The sequence below is a fragment of the Natrix helvetica genome, assembly GCF_964273705.1.
Source record: "Natrix helvetica genome assembly, chromosome: 6".
Taxonomy (NCBI): domain Eukaryota; kingdom Metazoa; phylum Chordata; class Lepidosauria; order Squamata; family Natricidae; genus Natrix; species Natrix helvetica.
The window spans coordinates 75,625,862-75,646,688 of NC_138553.1; the positions used below are offsets into that span (position 1 = coordinate 75,625,862).

Consider the following 20,827-nt stretch of genomic DNA (forward strand, 5'->3'; position numbering starts at 1 on the left):
GCACCTAAAAATGCAAGTAGAAAAAATAGTGACCACTTTAATGGGAAGGTAACAGTGTTCCATGCGCCTTCGGCATTTAGTCATGCCGGCCACATGACCACGGAGACGTCTTCGGACAGTGCTGGCTCTTCGGCTTTGAAACGGAGATGCGTACCGCCCCCTAGAGTCGGGAATGACTAGCACGTATGTGTGAGTGGAACCTTTACCTTTACCAGGATTTTGAAGTAGGCCCTACCAGGCACCAGCACAGTGATGTCAGGATTGGGGCTACTTTGCAAGGTTGGGGTTGACTCACCCACTACCTAAAAATGGAGCAAAAATGGCAGTCAACATTATTAGTAGAAAGATGGAATCTGAGGCTTTTTAGCCTGGAGCAAAAAAATAAGGAAAAGCACACTAAAGATATTCCCATCTCTTAAAATGTTAAAACCAATGATCATCAAAACTCAGTGCAGAGATTCAGGAAGGAAAATACATACAGTAGTCAAATGATAGTAATTGCTGCCATCCAAGGTAAGAATGGCCACCGATATAACTGATTTTGAAAGGCGAGGGACCCATGAAGAAACAAGGAGCATTCCTTAATTATCAGCTGATGGGGAGCAGCAGTGGAAAAGGACAATTGGTTAGTTCACAAACCATCATCTTGGACAATCCTTGACCAGCACCTGTTTGATGTGGGAATTCCTTAGCCCAAAACACACTAGAAAGTTTCAGACTGGCAGCACATTTTTTTGTTGTTGTTGCTGTTGTTGTGCAGGGGAACTCTTGAAAAAGCAAAATATTCATGGAAGCCTTTGCTTAGACCAGCGATTCTCAACCACAGTGTTAGAATATTCATGACTGGGAAAGACATGGGAACAAGGTCAGCCAATGAATAGGCATAGCAACTAAGTCAGCCAATGGGAGAAAATAGATCTGAGTCTGTGCAGAGAATTGAAACAGAAACTTAAGCAGTCTGCTGCTCTGAGAAGTAAACTAGCAGTCTGTCTGGGCTTGTCTGCTGAAATGAAACTAACTGCTTGTGTTTGCCTGTAACTCTCCTGCCTTGCGTTTACTTGGAAGAACCACCTGTTAGTATTGTACATTTATTCATCTATTATTATGTATATAAAGAAGTCAATGAATCCAGCTGAATCAGTTACCTGTGTGTGCTTTCTGGATTTGAATTTATGCAACAAACTCTGACCCACAGTCATTTTAAGTTATGTGAACTTCAACTCGCAGAATTCGAGCCAACATACTGGCTGGAGAATTCTGGGAGTTGGAATCCATCCATCTTGAGTTGCTGAGTTTGAGAAACGCTGGTTTAAATGAACAATCTCCTAACATAATTGCCCCAAAATGAACTCTCACCGATGTCAACAGCAAAATTATTTTTTTAAATTCCCACCATTATATAAATGCCCATCCTGTTGGAAATCAGGAAACATTGACTCAGCCTTCCATCCTTCCAAGGTCGGTAAAATGAGGACCCAGATTGGGGGCAATAGGCTGACTCTATAAACCACCTAGAGAGGGACATAGCAGCACTGTGAAGAGGTATATAAGTCTATTGCTATTCAGGGGGGAGCAGGTGGTGAAGAAATTAAAAAGTGGCTTCCACAACCGTGTAAAACCCCACCCCATTTTAATTGTGTATAGTGCCTGTCAACCAAACTGGAGCTTTGATGTCATGGGTGTAGCTGCCATTTTGACTCTTTTGACCTCCCCCCTGCAAATCCCCCCCCCCCGGTATAAATGAGCCCTATCGTAACTGCCGACAAAGCCTGTGTATTTTACGGTCGTGTGAATGAAACTGAGCAGACGTTGGTGGCTCGATTCCAATGGATGGTGAGTGAGAATTTTCAGGGTGGGTGGGAGGCGATGGAGGAGTCAGTGGCCTCCTTTTCCCACCCCCTCCCCCACCCCCACATTTCAGGAGAGGCCATTACAATCCTACAAAGAAGAGCGGGGACCTTTTGCCTCTGCCAAGTTGTAAGGTGATTCATAGCACCTCCATTTTTGTACCTGTCACAAACAGATTTCAAAAGAAATAATAAAAAAAATGTTAATAATTACATGGTTCAACCATTAGATTACAAAATCCCAAATTTGTACACATTTGTGGAAGATGCCCAAAGATAACTGACCTTTGGGCAACAAGTTGTTTTCTCAACTACCAGCAATTATACAGGTAGATATTTCTCCATGACAAGGACAATCTGTCCTTAACTTGACTTTTCAGGTCTTCAAAGGGAATTAGGAAAAGGTCATTTTGACCAATCACAGATGGAGAAGTCTTTTCTGGATGGATGGACGGACAGACAGATGGACTAAGAGACAGATGATAGACAGACAGACAGATATAGTTTGGAAAATTCAGCTACTTTTGAGGCTAACGCTCTATTTTCTTTTGAACGTGTTTGTGAAACCCCTAGAAATGTAGCTTGAATTGATACCCCAAAAAGTGGCAGTTGGGAGGAGGAACATCTTCCACATTTTGATGTTGCTGCGAAGGAGATGCCATCGCACACATTTCACGTTCTGAAATTTCTCATCCGCAAAAGATTCGTCTCTCTGCGTGTCAAATGTTATTCGGGTGTCAAATATAGGAAAGTCTTCCTCCAAAGCCTCCCCACCACCACCACCCAAAAAATCCTCTAATGAAAAGCAACGTCCCCAAAAATTCAGGCATGGAAAATTCAGAAGGATCCAGAGTTTAGGGAATTGAGCAATGAAAAGATTCCAGGAGGATTTGCAATCCTCCAAAAGAAGAGCGCGGACCTTCGGGCGCCTTCATTTCACCCTGCACCGGTCCAGCCCTTCAGAGAGGCGTCTCTGGCACAGCCGCGGGGGTTGCGCCCCCCCAAACTGCAGCAAAGACCGCAAGCCCGGCTCCCTTTCCTTCCTACAACCCCCCCCTACACACACACACACACACACTCCCCGGGTTGCGTGCATTGGGCAGCGCGAATCCTGCATCTCCCTCGCCTGCTCTAAATAGCTTGTTGCTTTTCCCGGGCAAGCAGGCGCGCAGAACTTCTCCGGCTAGAGACAGTTTCCACGACGCCTGGGTTCTCTCTCTCCCCAAGGCAGGAGGGACAGGACAGGCAGGCAGAGAAGGGACGGGGGTGTCACCGTGGCCCCCAACACTGCAGCCGGCATCCCGGCGCAAGGACTGAGGGGGTTGCCTTGCGCTCCTTTGACGAGGGAGGCGTCCGCGCCCGCTGCCCGAAGCCGCGGTGACTGTCTGCAGGAGGGAGGGGAGGGCAGGGGAAAGTGGGGAGGGGGAGAGAAAGAGAGAGAGGCGGCTTCTTTGCCCTGGCCTGACACCAGCCTGGAGGGAGCGGACTTGGCAGCTTGCCAGACGCCCCCATTCCCCAGCCCAGTGATAAGAGCCGCGCAAAAGGCGCCCCCCTCTCCCGGCAAGATGACCGTTGTTTAGTCTGCGCCGCAGCCTTTTCGGGCATCGGGTCAGAGGGCGCCTTGCCAGGCCGCAGCTGCTTCTGCTGGGAGAATGGGCAGTCTGGAGACTGCCAGGGGGAGCAAATACAAATACAATAGCAGAGTTGGAAGGGACCTTGGAGGTCTTCTAGTCCAACCCCCTGCCTAGGCAGGAAACACCCTATACTGTTCCAGACAAATGGCTATCCAACATCTCCTTAAAGACTTCCAGTGTTGGGGCATTCACAAATTCTGGGGGCATGTTGTTCCACTGATTAATTGTTCTCACTGTCAGGAAATTTCTCCTCAGTTCTAAGTTGCTTCTCTCCTTGATTAGTTTCCACCCATTGCTTCTTGTTCTACACTCAGTTGCCTTGGAGAATAGCTTGACTCCCTCTTCTTTGTGGCAGATATTGAGTGGGAAGGGGCAGTGGAAGCAGAAACCTAACAGACACATCTAGGCTTCCTCTGGCCCCCCAGGAAATGCTACTCTTGAGATGCACACTATACACACACTACACAGACAAGACAAACACACCCACACCTGCCTTGGAGGAGTCTTAGTATTAGTATTATTGAATGTTCAGTTGGCTTAGTTTCATTTTTTAATGAATAAAGTATATAATAATATCTAAGAATGTTACAAAACACATAAAGAAATTGCAGCTTCCTGCAATAACACCAGCGGAAGTGCAAAAAAACTCGGAACATCGTATATTTTAAGAAGGTATTTGGTTGATATCTAGGACGCTGGCAGCAACCTGTGTCAACCATCAGCACCAGTTAACAATATATGTGACACATCTTTAAATGTTCACTTGACTTGAGTTTCATGTTCAATGCAAAGAAGAAATAATAACAGTGATACCCATTCTCATTGGGGCACTTGGTACCATGTCCAAGAATGTTACAAAACACATCAAAACAATGCAGCTTCCAGCAATAACACCAGCAGAACTGCAAAAAACTGTGCTACTGGGAGCATCATATATTTTAAGATACTTGGTTTATACCTAGGACGCTGGTAGCAACCCGTATCAACCACTAGCACCAGTCAGTGGTATTTGTGACACATCTTTAAATGTTCACTTGACTGAGTTTCATGTTTAATCATTAAAAGAAATAATAATAATTAATAATAATAATAATAATATAATAATAATCGTATATTTTAAAAAGGTACTTGGTTGATATATGCGGCAAGGAAAAATGGAAAAAACAGAAGGAATAGAACTGGGAAATGGAAATAGAGTGAAGGCATTAGCAAAGGATGATGGTTACAAATACCTAGGCATATTGGAAGTAGATAACATCTTGAATGGAAAAGTCAAAGAGTCAACGCAAAAGGAATACATCAGGAGGGCCTGCAAAATATTAAAATCAAAGCTGAATGCTGGAAACATAATTAAAACCATTAATACATGGGCAGTTCCAGTGATACGCTACTCAGCTGGAATCATCAACTGGGCTCTGGCTAAACTGGAAAACCTGGACCGGAAAACACACAAACTTTTGAATATGTACCACGCTTTACATCCACGAAGTGACATTGACAGGTTGTACCTGCCAAGAAAAATAGGGGGCAGGGGGCTATTGCAAATCCATCAAACTAGAAGAAGAAAAACAAAGTTTGAATGATTATGTGAACCAAAGTACAGAAAAATTGCTGCAGGCTGTGAAAACGGAGAACAATATAAAAACAACAGAAACAAAGGCAGGATATAAGGAAACACAGTTGGATGACAGATTAAATGGATGGGAAACCAAAGTTTTGCATGGACAGCACTTGAAAAACATTGAAGGAAAATGTGATGACAACTTGACATGGACATGGCTTAAGATGAGAACCATCAAGAAAGAAACGGAAGGTTTAATACCGGCTGCTCAAGAACAAGCACTGCAAACTAATGCCATGAAAGCAAAGATACAAAAATCCACCGACAATCCAAACTTGACTTTGCAATGGCAAAGTCGAAACTGTTTCACATTTAATATGTGAATGCAGCAAAATCGCACAAACTGATTACAAAGCTAGACATGACCGAGTTGCTAAATTAATCTACTGGTCATTATGTAAAAAATATGATTTATCCAAATCCAGAAAGTCATGGTAACATAAAGTGTAAAAAGTTATTGAAAATGAGTAGAGGACTTTCAAATACAGATGGATCATCATTTGGAACATAACACACCAGATATCACAGTTGTCAAAAACTTATTGACATTGTGGTACCAGGAGATGCCAGAGTCTAACAAAAAGAACTGGAAAAAATCATTAAATACCGCAACCTGGCCATCAAAACTACGCGATTATGGATAAAACATGTAACAATGATACCCATTGTCATCGGGGCACTTGGCACCATGTCCAAGAATTTTATAAGATACATCAACAAATTTGCATTTCCAGCGGAAATGCAAAAAACTGCGCTACTCGGAACATCTTATATTTTAAGAAGGTACTTGGTTGATATCTAGCATGCTGGCAGCAATCCGTATCAACCATTACCACCAGTCACTGGTATTTGTAATGCATTTTTGAATGTTCAGTTGACTGAGTTTCATGTTTAATGAATAAAGTATCTAATAATAATAATAATAATTCTTTATTGTCAGCGCACAACATATGTACAATGAGATTGGTTGAGCTCCCTCAGTGCACCCCCCAACACAATACAACTCACAGTGAAGACAAAAAAAAAAAGAACAAAAATATCCCTAACCCAAAAAATCATATTAACAAACACCCAGTCCCATTACAACAGTGTGAACATGTTACTTGTTGTAACGGCCCTGCACATCCACTGGGTGAGGAAAACGCGCCTTTCCTGCTGCCAGTGGCCACCTCCCCGGTTGGCTTCTCCCGGGCCCCGAACAGGGCGCCTGGCTTGCGGGAGGAGGGGGGAGCAAAGAGATTGCACTGATACAGAAAAGGAGGGAGTGGATGAGTTGCTATTGTTGCCTTTGGCACTGAAAGGAAAGGAGCTGGGAGGTTGTCAGAAGAATAATTTGGGGTTCCAACTGGAACCGGGACTGTGCAAGAATAAATAAAAATGAGATTCCAGACAGCTGTGAGGAAAGAAGAAATATGTATTCCTAAAAGCAAAACAATTTGTCTTTATGGGCAGACTGCAGAGAAATGGGCGGGGGGGGGGGGGGGCAGCAGCAAGTTTTTATAGGGGGAGCTTGTCGAGGTGAAGTGCCTATGCGCTGATTCTAGGGTGACACTTTAGGGGTGTGTATGTGTGTGTAGGTATGTTTGTTCTTGTGAACATGCAGTTCCACTAGGAGACATAATTTAATTAACCCTATGGTTGCAGACCTTATCCTTTGATATGTGGATTAGGTGTTGGTAATTTATTTGAGGAAGTTTACTAATTTTAGTTGATTAACTTAGTTTCAGTTTGACTGTCAATTATCTAGTGGAGACACTGGTTCTCAGACCATTGTGGATTCTGTTAACATTTTAAGGGAAGATGGAAACAGTATAAAGAATAAAATATATTCGGAGGTAAAACTTCTCACAAGGTCAGAAAAGTCAAAAGGGGGACTACAAACACGGCCACTACCAATGATGTGCATAGAAAGGGAATGCATTTTTGGCCGATTGCAGGCACCCCGGGAAGGGAACAATCTCAGGATGTGCTCTTCTATGGTTTTGCATCGTTCCCCTCACCCCAGTCACAAACACACCGACAGGTACAGTTGTGAGCATTGTTTCTTCTATCAGAAATGGTACACATATTAACTGGCAGTTGTGCGTTGTTCCTCTGTTGTGTTGATCTTTCAAAATCAAGAGAAAGTGAGAAGATTCCCAGGGAAACCAAAAGTTGTGTTGCTGCAGCTGAGGGTCTGGATACAACCCAACATACCCATTTATCAAAAATTGGCCTGTCTTACAAGTCCTCCTCCTGCATCCCCCCTCCTGGTTTCATTTGCTTATAAACTACAGGGATAGATTAAGTATGTGGAAAGATTGCAATGTCTCAGGGAAAAAGGGGGGGGGGGGGAGGTCGAGACATTGAAACTGAAAAACATCCCACTGGTGGAGCAGACAGCCGGACATATGTATGGGAAGGATGACTTTCGGTAGAGCCTGGTTTGGCCCAGAAAATTTTGGAGACCAGCTTTTATAAATGAAGAATAGATTAAATAGATTGTCAACAAATAACGCATTTTATAGACTGCTGTTGACACATCAGAGGTGGGTTGCTACCGGTTCGCACCGGTTCGGGCGAACTGGTAGTGGAAATTGAGACTGGCTCGCCGAACTGGTAGGGACGGCAGGCTGGGCATGTCCCCGGTTGCCCATGCCTTTGCCAGCATGTTTTCTACTCCTTTTTTAATGTTCTGCACATGCAAAACGGCAGTAACGCCAGCAACATCCTACCCCTCTCACACATTATGTTTACCTGAGACTGTTCCCACAATGTCTTTCCATTTTCAACTTTGAAAACGTCAAAGCAATGGTTCTCAACCTTTTTTTGGCCATGCCCCCCCACCAAGCATCTCTAAAATCCTGATCCCCCCTCCCCCCCGTGACATATAATTCTTATTTTACTCAAAAAGTGAACTCTACTCACACGGAGGAAGCCTAAAAGGTCATTAACTTGGTTTAAATAAGGTTCGCTTATTCTAATTAAGGCAATCCTGTTTACCAGTGAATGCATGCCTGTTTGGGAAAATCGGTTTCTTATTTCCCAGTGAAAGTAGCTGCACTTTTAGAAATATCTTTTTACAAATGTGCAAGAAGAATTTGATCCAAATTATACTTGTCTCATGTGTGTGCAAAACAGACGAATGACTTTCCCCCCCGCCCGAAGTGACACCCCCCCCCCATAGTAAATAGATTGAAGATATTCGGACAGGAAGAATGTAACAGTTTTATCAGAATGTTGTTGGTTTTTAAATCTTCCTAAACAGGGCAACAACAAGCACTTCATGTTACAAGTTTCTATTTTATAAATGGAAGGGGGGAAAGTGCTGTAAATTCTTGTTCAAGTTACTTGAAAATTAATTTCATTCCCTTTCATTGAGCTGCAAATAATAGCATCTGAGATGACTGTTGAAGTCCACATTTCTCCACAGAAATGTAGTCGAAATAATTAAATTTTGTTTATTAAATCTCACTCATTTCACAAATGTGTGAATAGTATGTGTGAACATTTTAAAAGCCATCTGCATATTGCAACTTTTTTCTCATGTGTTACTCTTTTTAGACTGGGGAGCAAAACCGTGATTGTTCCTTACACAAAATAATTTCCATCTTTTACTCTCTTTTCCTGGTTCAAACCTGCAACTGAACTCCATTCTCTCTGCTTGCTCATTTTAACGGTGCTACAGCCAACTTCACAAATGTACCATTATCAAAACATATTACAGGAATATCTGAAATTTTGCATAAGGCCCGTAAGTATTTTTCCTCTTTTTTTGCCCTTGCATTTCTCTGAAATATTTCTCCAAACTCATTTTCTTCCATTGCTTTCAGTCAGAAAGCACCGAATGGATTGGGCAGAATCTTTGTGAGACTCATCACAATCTTTGTGACCTCTTTATGTGTACAAACTAGTTTTTCTGGAGTTGCTCCTGGGCAAAAGGCGTAATATAAAAAGTGCTGACTTTGGAGAAGAGCTAATTATGGTATAAATGACTGATAAGCCTCCTTATATACAGTGCTGTAATCTTTTTTTTTAAAAAATCACTAAGGTTTCTTGGGAGAAATTTATCAAATAACGAGGCAGATAGTTATAGTTTATCCTGAATTATCTGGGATGAATGAGTGATGAGGTAACTTTAGTTAAATTTCTTGGAAAAATATGGTTGGGCACTCCGAGTGGCCCAAACTCTGTAAACAGCAGCATTTTTAACTCTTTATCCTTAAAATTAAAGGGAAAAAAATCTAAACAAGGGAGAAAAACCCATTAGGATTGAACCAAAATAAATGCTTTCTTGACAGAACAATAAACCAGTGGAATACTATCCTTCAGAAGTTGTGGGTGCTCCATCAATGGAGGCTTTTAAAAAGAGACTGAACAGTCAGACTAGAAGATCTCCAAGGTCCCTTCCAACTCTTATTCTCTTATTCTGATTTTGAATTATATAGGCCACACATCTTTTAAAAAAAACCTTTCTCTGTATTGTTTCAAACTAAAATGGAATAGAATCCTGCTGCTTTTCTCATAAGGAACTGAAATAATTCCATTTTCCTATCAGTTATGTATCTCAAATTTCATCAAGAAATTGAGGATGTACCTGCAATGATTTGGATTTTTTTTAAAAAAAATTCACTAATAATTTTGCGACAGACCCCAGGAAGGCTGGAGAGCTGGCAACCTTTTTGGTATTTAAAACAATGCATAAACTGACTGCCTCTCTAATTAATGGACCTATGAAGAAATTATGACTGTCTGTGCATTTGGCTTTTTTCCAGAATAATAAATAAATAAATAAATAATACACAGAAAAGCCTTATAATTAAAATTGTTTTGAATAGCAGTGATAATGAAGTCAAGTCATTTTCATAATACATTTAAATTGTATTCATATTCATAGTTTCATCAGCTGAAGTGCTTTTTTATACCTCCCTCCCCCCCAAAAAAACCCTACATTGCAGTAAGAGCAGTTTTTTAAAGATAAGCCAGCAATTACTTCCACATATTAATAAAACGGCAATGATCAAGTAATATTTGCATCATTAAATACTCATGTTTTTAAAAAGAATTAAATCTGCTGTTTTAAATTCCAGAACACCGGGATTTGTTTTATTATGTTGTAGGATACTGAATATGCAATAATAATAGATAGTGAATTACCTTTTTGTTAAAATTATAATTTGATACTGAAACTAAATTAGGGTTTGATGCCAAAATACTATCTCAATCCATAAAAACCTGTAATTGCCATGATTTCCATTAATATTTGCAGTTAATATTGTGGCATATTTCCTTGAAAGAGAGTGATGGAGAAACTATGTGAATTCTGCCGTAAAATATTCAGTTGATGTTTTATTATTTTAGATGTCTAAATTCACATTGGATCTGGATGAAATTAATTTACCCAAATGTCACACAGATATTGTGTGCACAAGATGAAAGGAGATGCTGAACCTTGGATGGTAGTGTGGCAAATTTACTTCCAGTGAATCTGGTTAAAATCAAATTTAAATTCAGCTGTATTGAATGCATTTTGACTGGAACAAGATCTCTAACTATAAACACCTCTTCTTCTTGTTAATGGCTGAAAGCAGATTTAGTACAATTCAAATCACCCTTATCACTTCCTTCTCTCCTCTTTTATATATTTTTAGTCATTTTACAAGTACCAAATAGTTGTGGATGCGTGCAGAAGGCTTAAATAAAACTCTTTCCCACCCACAGTTTTTCTCTCTTTCATTTTTGGGTGGTGGGCTGGGGTTACAACACTGTGCTAAAGGAACAGATCTGGAGAAAGTGCAGCTTCCAATATTTTTTTTAATTCCTTGGGTAAATGGCAGTTGACCCCTGCTAGTTCTTAATGAAAATGGTTGGTCTGTTGTCATTGTTCTCCAAAATCCTTACAACTACTTGCTTGAGGAAAAGGTCTGGATATCAAGGAGACTTTATTCATAGGAGTTTGGGGTTCACACACATGGAGACATGAAGTTGCTAGGCTAGTGACCATCTCTCTCTATAGGAGTTGCTTTTGAATGAAACTGTGGTTGGACTTCTTAAATTACCACTTATTCACTTTTTAATCCAGTGTTTCTCAACCTTAGCAATTCTGGACTTCAGGTCCCAGAATTCCTCCGCCAACTGGTTTAAACACTGTTTTAAAATAAATACCACGTTGCAGAAATTCTTGGCCTTTAGGAATTAAGGCTGACACTGGTTTTGAATACCCTCCTGGATACATGGTGAATTTGTCCCTGTATGTCCAGCTTTTTAAATATATCATTTTCGGCAGAATTGAATGGTTTTTATTTATTTTATTTTAATTTATTTAAAAGCTGGGGTGAAGCATTTCCTGTTGTTTGTTTTAAAACAACAGGGACTACCTTAGCTGTTGTCGATTTTAAATTCACACTGGAACCCACTTTTACACAAAAGTTCCATGCCAGTTTTTTGGCTGGGTTTGGGGCTGTTTTAAAGCCATTTTCTGGGTAGTTTTCAGCAATTTTCCAGGCCGTTTTCCGGCCAGTTTTTGGGCCATTTTCAGGCTATTTTTGGGCTGTTTTCGGGCCAGTTTTGGGCTGTTTTCCATGTGTGCACTGGAAACCAGAAAAACAGCTGTCGACAGCACATGTGCCCATGGAGAAAGCTCTGTGTGCCACCTCTGGCACTCGTGACATAGATTCGCCATCACTGTCATAGGATATATAATCAATAAATATTGTGACTGTAGTTCACTTGTACAAAAGGAACATATTTCAGTTCCTATTTAATTTTAATATATATGAAAACACTCTATGCTGTGGTTGTGAAACTATTTGATATAAGAAACTTCTCAATTGAGGTTTGATTGTTGTACGGTATATTTGTAGGAGGAAAAAAACAGCATCCATTATAAAGCTGAACATTGATATCCTCTTTCATAGCATGAGGTGGGTGAATTGACATTTTCATGCTTGAAAATCCTGTCAAAGATCTGGCTAGCTGTCCTCCCTGTGCATTTTTAAACTGGTCTTCCAAGATAATGGTCATTTCAATGAGCTTATAAGCCTCTATTCCGTAACGACAACCATGGTTACCACCTCTTTGCTAATAGCTAATATTGCTGAGTGAACCAAGATGAGGCCTACTCATACTTCAGTCTCAAAACATGAGGCCAGTTAAAATGGACATAGCATTATTTTTTTCCAGGAGCCCCTATTGAGAGAAAACTGCCTAATGGTGAAACATGGTGCAAACATTTCAGTAAGTTCTAACAAAACATTTTTCTCCCTTTAGCCTGCTATCCTAGCAAAAACTGTTGTTCTATTTTAGGATTTTAGGTTTGGGAGTGAATGGCTATTGCCAGGTTAAGCAAAGAGTGCAGATATCTGTAATAAATTTTAAATGGGCCCGAGCTGAGCTCAAAATAGCTTTTTATCAACCCTCCAGATCATTAGCAGTCACTGAAGATGCAACCTCTTTCTGGAGCACTTCCGTTGCTACCAAAATTGAGCTTACTGGGGTGCTTCTCCCCACTTCCCCTTGAGAACTCTAGCCATTCTTCTGTCTGTGTGTTGGGGAAATGCCCAACATTAAAAACAGCAACCAAAAATTTGACGGTTGATATAGAAATATTTTAAACATATAAATAAATGCAGATAAAAATTTATTCATAATGGATATTCACCACCACTATTGAAAACAATGTCAGTACGATACCAGAGAAGGAAGTTAGAGTTCAGAAAGATTTTTTGAAAATGTTATTAAAGGTCCAATTCTGAATCTCTCCACTTTTTTAAAACAAAAATATTCCTTTTATTATTTGTAAAATTTATCGGCTTAAATATCACCTTAAAATGGTCCAGGCTGTGAAATCCTGGTATAGGGAGCAAGGAAGATGAGGGCAGAAATACACAGGAACCGTTTACTAAACAAAGGGGGTTGAAACATTTTTTTATGTCCAGAGCAATGAGATAACATTCAGAAGCAGTTCAGATGGATCCCTGCCTGATTATCCAGCATGTAAGAAGTGGGATGAAGTCCAGCACCATCAGACGCGATGGATTCTGCTAGTGTAGCCAATCTTAATAAAATAAAGTTTTATTAAAGGTAAAGGTTCCCCTCGCACATATGTACTAGTCGTTCCCGACTCTAGGAGGTGGTGCTCATCTCTGTTTCAAAGCTGAAGAGCCAGCGCTGTCCGAAGATGTCTCTGTGGCCATGTGGCCAGCATGACTAAATGCCAAAGGCGCACAGAACACTGTTACCTTCCCACCAAAATGGTTCCTATTTTTCTACTTGCATTTTGTACGTGCTTTCAAACTGCTAGGTTGGCAGAAGCTGGGACAAGTAACGGAAGCTCACTCCATTACGCGGTGCTAGGGATTTGAACTGCTGACCTTTCTGATCGAGAAGCTTGGCATCTTAGCCATTGAGCCACCGCGCCCCTCTAAAGTTTTATTAAGGAAGTCTTAATAAAGGCCCTCTGCGTTTACAGGGGAATTCTTGGGACACCAGGATCCTTGCTAGACAGAATAAAATTTGGATTGAGATACTGCCTCACCAATGATGTCTCAAATTAATGCTAATAGACCAGTCTTCCAACACTGGAAAGATAAATTTACAGCCCAGTTAGACCTGATGTCACTGGAGAGTCATAGACGAGTTCCGGACATAGATGATTGATAGATGATTAGAATGAAATATGGAGATATATATAAATACAAAGAGGAACAAGTAAACACAGAGGAAAAGCCATTCTATACAGGAAGTCCTCAACTTACGACCTCAATAGAGTCCAGTGAGCAAGTGAATTTTGTCCCATTTTACGGTCTTTTTGCCATTGTTGTTAAATGAATCACTGCAGTTCTTAAACAAATCTGGCTTCCCCATTGATTTTGCTTGTTGGAAGTCAGCTGAAAAGGATACAAATGATGATCACATAACCCCACATAACTACAACCATCATAAACACATGCCGGTCGCCAAACACCCCAATGTCGATCACATGACCACGGCGATGCTCCGATGGTTGTAAGCAGGAAAACGGGTCATAACTCACTTTTCAGTTCCGTTGTAACTTCGTATGGTCACTAAATGAACGACTGTAAGTTGAGAACTACTTGTAGAGTATATCTGATTATTGTTATGGTTGTGGTAGTGCTTTTTTTCTTTTTTCTCATCTTCTCTTTCATTAAATATAGAGAATACAATAAATGCCTGAGATCTATCGAGTGAACGGATGTGAGAAAAATTCCCGAGTTTTGAGATGACTTGTTAGATTTACATCTGATTTTTCCTTCAGAATCATAAGTATGTAGTAGTACTTGTAGTACCTCCTGCTCTTTCCCTGCACAAAACAACCCTGTGAAGTTGACGGGGCAGAAGTCACTGGCTCAGTCACCCATTTCAGATGGTCAAAAGGGAGTAGAAAGTGTGACTCCTGAGGCAACATAAAAAGAAACTTACAATTTTATTTCGACTACTTACAAATCAGTGCATATAATGACGTTTTCAAAGATTTCAAAATTAAACCTGATTGCACTTAATAAAAAAAATAATACTTAAAATCTGTTTTAAAGTGCAAGTGCAAGCGGAGAATATTTTCAGCGGAGAAAATCGTTTTGAACAGTTAAGAAAAAGATTTAGGGTATACTTTTCTTAAGCATGGGAAAAAATTAGAATTAAGCTCAAGCACGTTCATCTACTACTTTCTTCGGGACGTAATGCCTAGGCCTGAGGTTTGCTTAAAAAAAAAAAAAGTCCAACAGTTATTCCTGGCTAAGGAGAGCAGCTCCTTGTCTGATCTCCCTCCCGGGGGATATGACCCTTTTAATGCTCTTTAGTTAATGTATTGGTGATCTTTACTTAGGCAAAATAAACAGTGTTGAGCTTTACAAAGAGAGGGTCATGCTCCGCGCATTGCACTCTGACCTCAGGGTTACGGCCTTTGTTCCCTTTTCAATGGGAATTGCTCTCTAAGGGCCATCACAAAATGGAGAACTAATTTGGGCCACGTGCTGGCATGAAAGGGAAAACGTTATCAGGATAACTTCATTGAAGTCTCTTCGGGTCTAACCTGGGCATGCAAAGAAATGAAAAAGCACGGCATGCTTCATGTTTCCTTGCAAATGTTGCGCATTCACTCACATTTCCTAGTTACGGCCAGAGCCTAAAGCTGATGAATGATCTATTCAAAGGTTTGATACAAATGTGATTTACAAAGCCGTTTTTGATGCGATGCAATCTGAAATTTCTGCAGAGAAATTCTTATTATTGTAAGTAATTTCTTATTATTTTAAGTAATAGTCCTGAATGTCAATTTATCACACCCAGCCTTCCAGTTTAAGTCTTCTGCTAGAAATTCAACATCTTATTATTGAAAGAGAATTGGGATGAGTTTCCAAAAGTATCACAGCACCTAATTTTTGCTCCTGCATACCCCAAAAGTGCCAAGAAGCCTATTTAGAAGAAATAGAGGGGGGAAAGTCTTTGAAGCCATGAGAATTCCCCTATGTTCTTCTGCTTAAAACCCAGGCTGAATCTAAAAAGATCTACATTTTAAAATTCAGAAAAGATTTGTCTACTAAACAGTTTGCCGTGTAGTTTTTCACTGGATTCCAATTTGTAACAGCAACAATAATAATAATAAAAAAAAGAGAACGATGCTAAATTGCAGGAGTTTTAAGCTTGAAATTATAAAAATTACTGAGCTGTTGAAACATACATTGTAGTAATTTTATTTGAAGAATAACAGGCAGCTCAAAAGTTAAGATATTTATGCCGAAGGAAACTTATGCTCTATGCCAATACTGAAAGAGTGTGCTCTTTGCAAAATAAATGAAATCTATACTGTTCAAAAAACACACAAGTGGTTTCACTTTTTAACTTTTCTTTGTTTCATTCGCAGTTTATAAATATATTAAAGAGCAGTTTTACCTTCATAGATAAAATAAAGATTCCAAGAATATCTTTTAGAAGCAAGAAGTATTAGAAAATGTATGCTATAATATATAATTTTACTCCACTAAATTGTTTATAGAAAATAATAGAAAGAAAAGCTCAGCACGAATGAATGTAATTTTAAAACCAAACTATATTCCTTACTTTTGCCCAAATTAATAAAAATGAATGTTTAAGTATAGAAACAGACGTAAAAATAACACTTGAGGCTATTCGTTTAAAAAAGCAAAATGAGTTTTTAATAGTTAAAAGAGAATTATAGTTTGCTCTTACAAAATACAACACTCATTGCCTTGTATATGTTTATGTACATATACAAGTATATTATACACAGTTTATATTTCTGAAGCAATACAATTTTTAAATAACTAAAATTAAAGTATTAACTAAGTGGTTAAATAAATGATATTAGAACTTTCATTTTCTACCCCGAGAAGTTTGTTTCATAAAAAAAACAATATTTTATTTTAGGAAAAATTCTAAAAAAATGTGTGGAATGGCTGTGTTAAAACTATGAAGGAGTTAATAAGAAAAACAATTTTTAATGTATTATGAAAGATCAGGCTCCATATGGAGCTAGGCAGACTAGGAGGACAGCTATTCAATCACTGTGCAATCACTCAAAAGGCTTTCAAAGGATCCCAACCTGTTTTATATCAATACAGCCATAGTTTAAACTACCTTAATTCTAAAAATGGAATCAGAAAAAAACAGAACCAAAATTGGTCATAATCTACAATTGGAAAACCATGCATAATGGTTATAACTTTTAGTTTATGATCCCAACGGCATTTGTAGATAGGGGTGTCCATGCAGGTGGTCAAAAAAGTCAAAATGGCAGCCGCCCCCTTTTATGTGGGTATTTCAATTGTGTGATTATGGACCCAGTTTTTTTTTTAAGAAAAAAACTTTTCTGAACATCTCCTGTCTATAAGAGAAATGTAATCTTTCAAAGGAAGGAAAATCAACTAAATTTCAATTCCTATTTGGGATAATATTTTTGAGCTTTCAACCTGCTAACAAAGTTATCCTCGCTTTTTTACTAGAATAAAAAAATGTTGAAGAATGTGCAGCCATAATGTACAAAAAACACAGATCCATATTAAGGTTTGAAGAGTGCCAAATTTCACAGATTTTGGAGGAGGCATTCCCGAATTATGTGCTTTTAAATTCTGATTTTGTAAGAAAAATACAATAAACCTTTCATTCAGAGATAGAATATAATGAAAATTTTTATTCCATACTTTGGAGAAGCAGAGTAGCTCCTGCCATGAATTAATAATACTTCAATTCAAAACACCCACTATTTCTCTATTATTGAGGATAGTTACATTTCCAAACTGCGTTGCACAATTCTATCTTTTAAAGTCTTTTTTTAAACAGTTTTTTGCCAAAACAAATGAACCTGCTTTCAACTTGCATTGCAATCTTTGGGTACTGTTTTTTCATTACTGACTGAACAAATTCTATTACTGCAATTGTTTTCGTGAGCGCTCTTAAAGAAACAAGAACGTGGTGCATATTTTTATAATAATAATTCTGCAATGATGCCAAAGTTCTGTTAGACTCTTGGGATAAATAAGTATTAATCAGATTTAAGACATGGCTATGTAAATGGACAAATTTTGTCATGATTTTAGCTGATTTCAAAGAAATGAACGCGAGTTAGCCCTAATTAATGTTTGAAAGGAACATACAAGGAAATGCCAGCCCTGTAGTGGAGACAGGGCACAAAAAAAAAAGAACAAAGCAGAAAAAAATGTGATGGCAAACTGCTTTTATAGAATTTCCAATAGCTGAGCTCACCTCAAAGGAATGCCAATTTTATTAGGGATGATTTAAAGACAGACAAAAGGATTTGTGTTTTAATTAAATGTACAAATGTACATTAAGAGTAATAATAACTACGACTACTAAGTGAAAGTTTTCTTTTTCTGGCCTATATATTTTTGCCCTTTCGTGGCCATTTCATAGGGATTTAAACATTTGTGTTGTGTCTGTGTGTGTATGTATGTATGCATGTGTGTGTGTATATATAACTATCACCATAATAATAAGCACCGTCATGATGTTTTCATATAAGAATTTAAGATGGTCATGGTCACCATATATTGACACTGTCTTGATGGCACATAATCAATCAATTAAATGTGAACCGATTCCACATATCTTCTAAATTTTTCCTTAAGAATACATCTGGAAATTAAATCAAAATGCCATGCATTTGTATCCCAATGTTATGATTTATTATAATAAATTTCAATGGTTGGCTACTCAGGAGAATCTGCAAGAGTGGGATACAGTAATGTGTTCAAAACCCTGCCCCTCCCGCGAGCAAATAAAAAGGGGTGGGGATTTTTATTTATAGATCACCTGCCATCTTGCAAATTTTGACACACAATTCCTGAGCCCTCTTCCAATTTTAACAGAAAGTGTCAATACGTTGTGTGACTTCTGGGAAAATTTCAGGTAAATCTCCTGACTGAAATTTAATTGGCTCTAGATATCTGTAGAGCTAGAACCAAAGTGGATTACGTGTCCAGATTGCACAGCTGCTGTGCTATCTGCGCCAAAGAGAGAAGGGATTAATTTACAGTGTCATAAAATGCAGAACAGACATGAATTTAGAGTTTTGTAGAATTCAATAAAACTTACTGCTGAGCGGACAAGTTTATAACTGCCATGGAAAAGATTGAAATCTCCAAATTGCAGTGAAGATAGTCAACAATGCTAATTTTAAAAGAAAATAATGGACAGTTGTCCTCAACACCTCAGCAGGTGACCCAGAAATGGACTGCAGTGGAGTTTTTTCTACAACTTGTGCTTTTTCACAATATTTGACCCTCTTCGCTTGTGCTGCTGTTATTACTAGTCTGGGAATGTTCAACACCCCAAGAAATTGTGAGAAAGAGTATTTGATAAACCCTTTTGAGTCCTTTTTATGAATGTAACGTATTTAAAATTGTTTCAAAAAGAAGACACAACTTGTTGATTCAAATTTAAATCAGTAAGCTGAAATGATCAAATACACACAAAATATTCTTAAAGATTCCCTTTATTTCCTTTCCTTTCTTCCTTTCGACAAGTATCATCTTCATCTAAATTAAGGACATGTTTTACATGCAGCTTTTCTTTATTTCCTTTCCTTTCTTCCTTACTACAAGTATCATCTTCATCTAAATTAAGGACATGTTTTACATGCAGCTTTTCTATATTTTCATACACATCCCTTAACAGACCTCAATAATTAATTAAAATTTGAACCATTACAGTAAAAACTTTTGTACGGCCCTTAAAAATAGTATGATCAGAAATTACAATTAAAGGGGTGTGACAGAACAGCTCCACAAAAAAAATCGTATTTGCCACGGACTCTTCCTTTATGCTTTTCTTTTTTAAAAAGGGCAATATTTTTAGAGATCTTTATTCTGAATAGTATCTTTAAAATAAATAGGGCTTACTCAAAAGGAAAATTTCATATTTACTGACACTAAATATGATCTTTTTGATACAATGTAACATGATAAAGTATTGTCAGAATTAAGTCCTTATTAATACTTTCATTAAAAAATTTAAAAAGTTTGAAATTTTGTATTTACATAATTCACATTACCTAGGTTGATTTCTTTTTAAACACATTTGACTTTTCAATAAAAGTATAAGATCAAAATTGAATTTTCCACTGAAAACAGAAGAGGAAAAATCCTTTAATAATTTGCAAGTTCTGTATGTGTGGTTTTCCTAAACAAAACTGTTTTCAGTTATAGTTTACCAATTGTAGAACAATGCCAATATATATATATTATGTGTACAAGCTAACCATGATTTGTAGAAAGATGAAATGGAATTTGGCCAAAATATGCAGTTTTGATCCACTTTCTAATTTTGCCAAAGCCAGCTATCTACAGTTAAGGTAGGTATCAGCACAACTATTTTTTTTAAAAAAAGATTTACTTCAGAAAGATGGCTCATGCATCGAGAGAGTTTACATTTCCTTCTCGTTTCTCTTCAAGAAATTCTGATTTCTAACCTACTCTTTTCTAGAACATTAAAATATTGGCAAAAATACTTACCAAACATTTCATTGTCTGCAAGTAATGTACAAAGAAAACAAACTTTATAGAATAAATATATTTCCTTTTAAACAACTGTAAGAAATTAGGGATCCATATCCTTTCAAGAATGGACTACATGATTTCCCCCCACTGAGCCAGCTAAAATCTTCCTTTTTAAAAGGCATCCATAGATACACAAATGGGTATTCAGAATCTCTTGCTTAAATGATTGGAAATACATTTTAAAATATTGCATAATCTCAAGTAAGGAATTGCCACGGGGCCTTCTTTGTACTGCTATCATGTACTTTCAGTTTCAGTTGTGAAACTGTATTTACTGTAACAGAGCAACTTAATAATGAACAACATAGCTCAGAATGATAGCAAATTCGAGAAACGTCCCATGGATGTTCTATATAATAAATACATGAAAAGTAGAAAGCTAGAGGGCTCTTGAACACGAGTGGATAAAAGTTTAGGCATGTTCACTTCTATTCTGTGCTACCCCAAAGAGAAGTTCTGAATACAATGAATATTAGTTTTAGAGGCAGGCAGTCTTCTGAAAAGGCGAAGCTTCACTGAATTAGAGACCTTATTCTTTGCTTTGCTTCTTGAGAGTTTGCCATTAATATTAATCATTGACATGGAAGCAATGACAAAATAGGACACTCTCCACTGCAAACCATTTGACCCATTGTTAAAAATGAGCCAGTGTCTTCTCACAGGATGGAATAATAAAGATGCAAGAAATCACTG

At 38.3% G+C, this 20,827-nt stretch overlaps 1 protein-coding gene across 1 annotated transcript in view; it reads left to right on the plus strand.

The window, feature by feature from the left end:
- LOC309394620 (uncharacterized protein) overlaps positions 1–20,827 on the plus strand; it is a 151,727-nt gene that overhangs the window by 40,622 nt on the left and 90,278 nt on the right. The gene's annotated exons all lie outside the window — the stretch shown is intronic.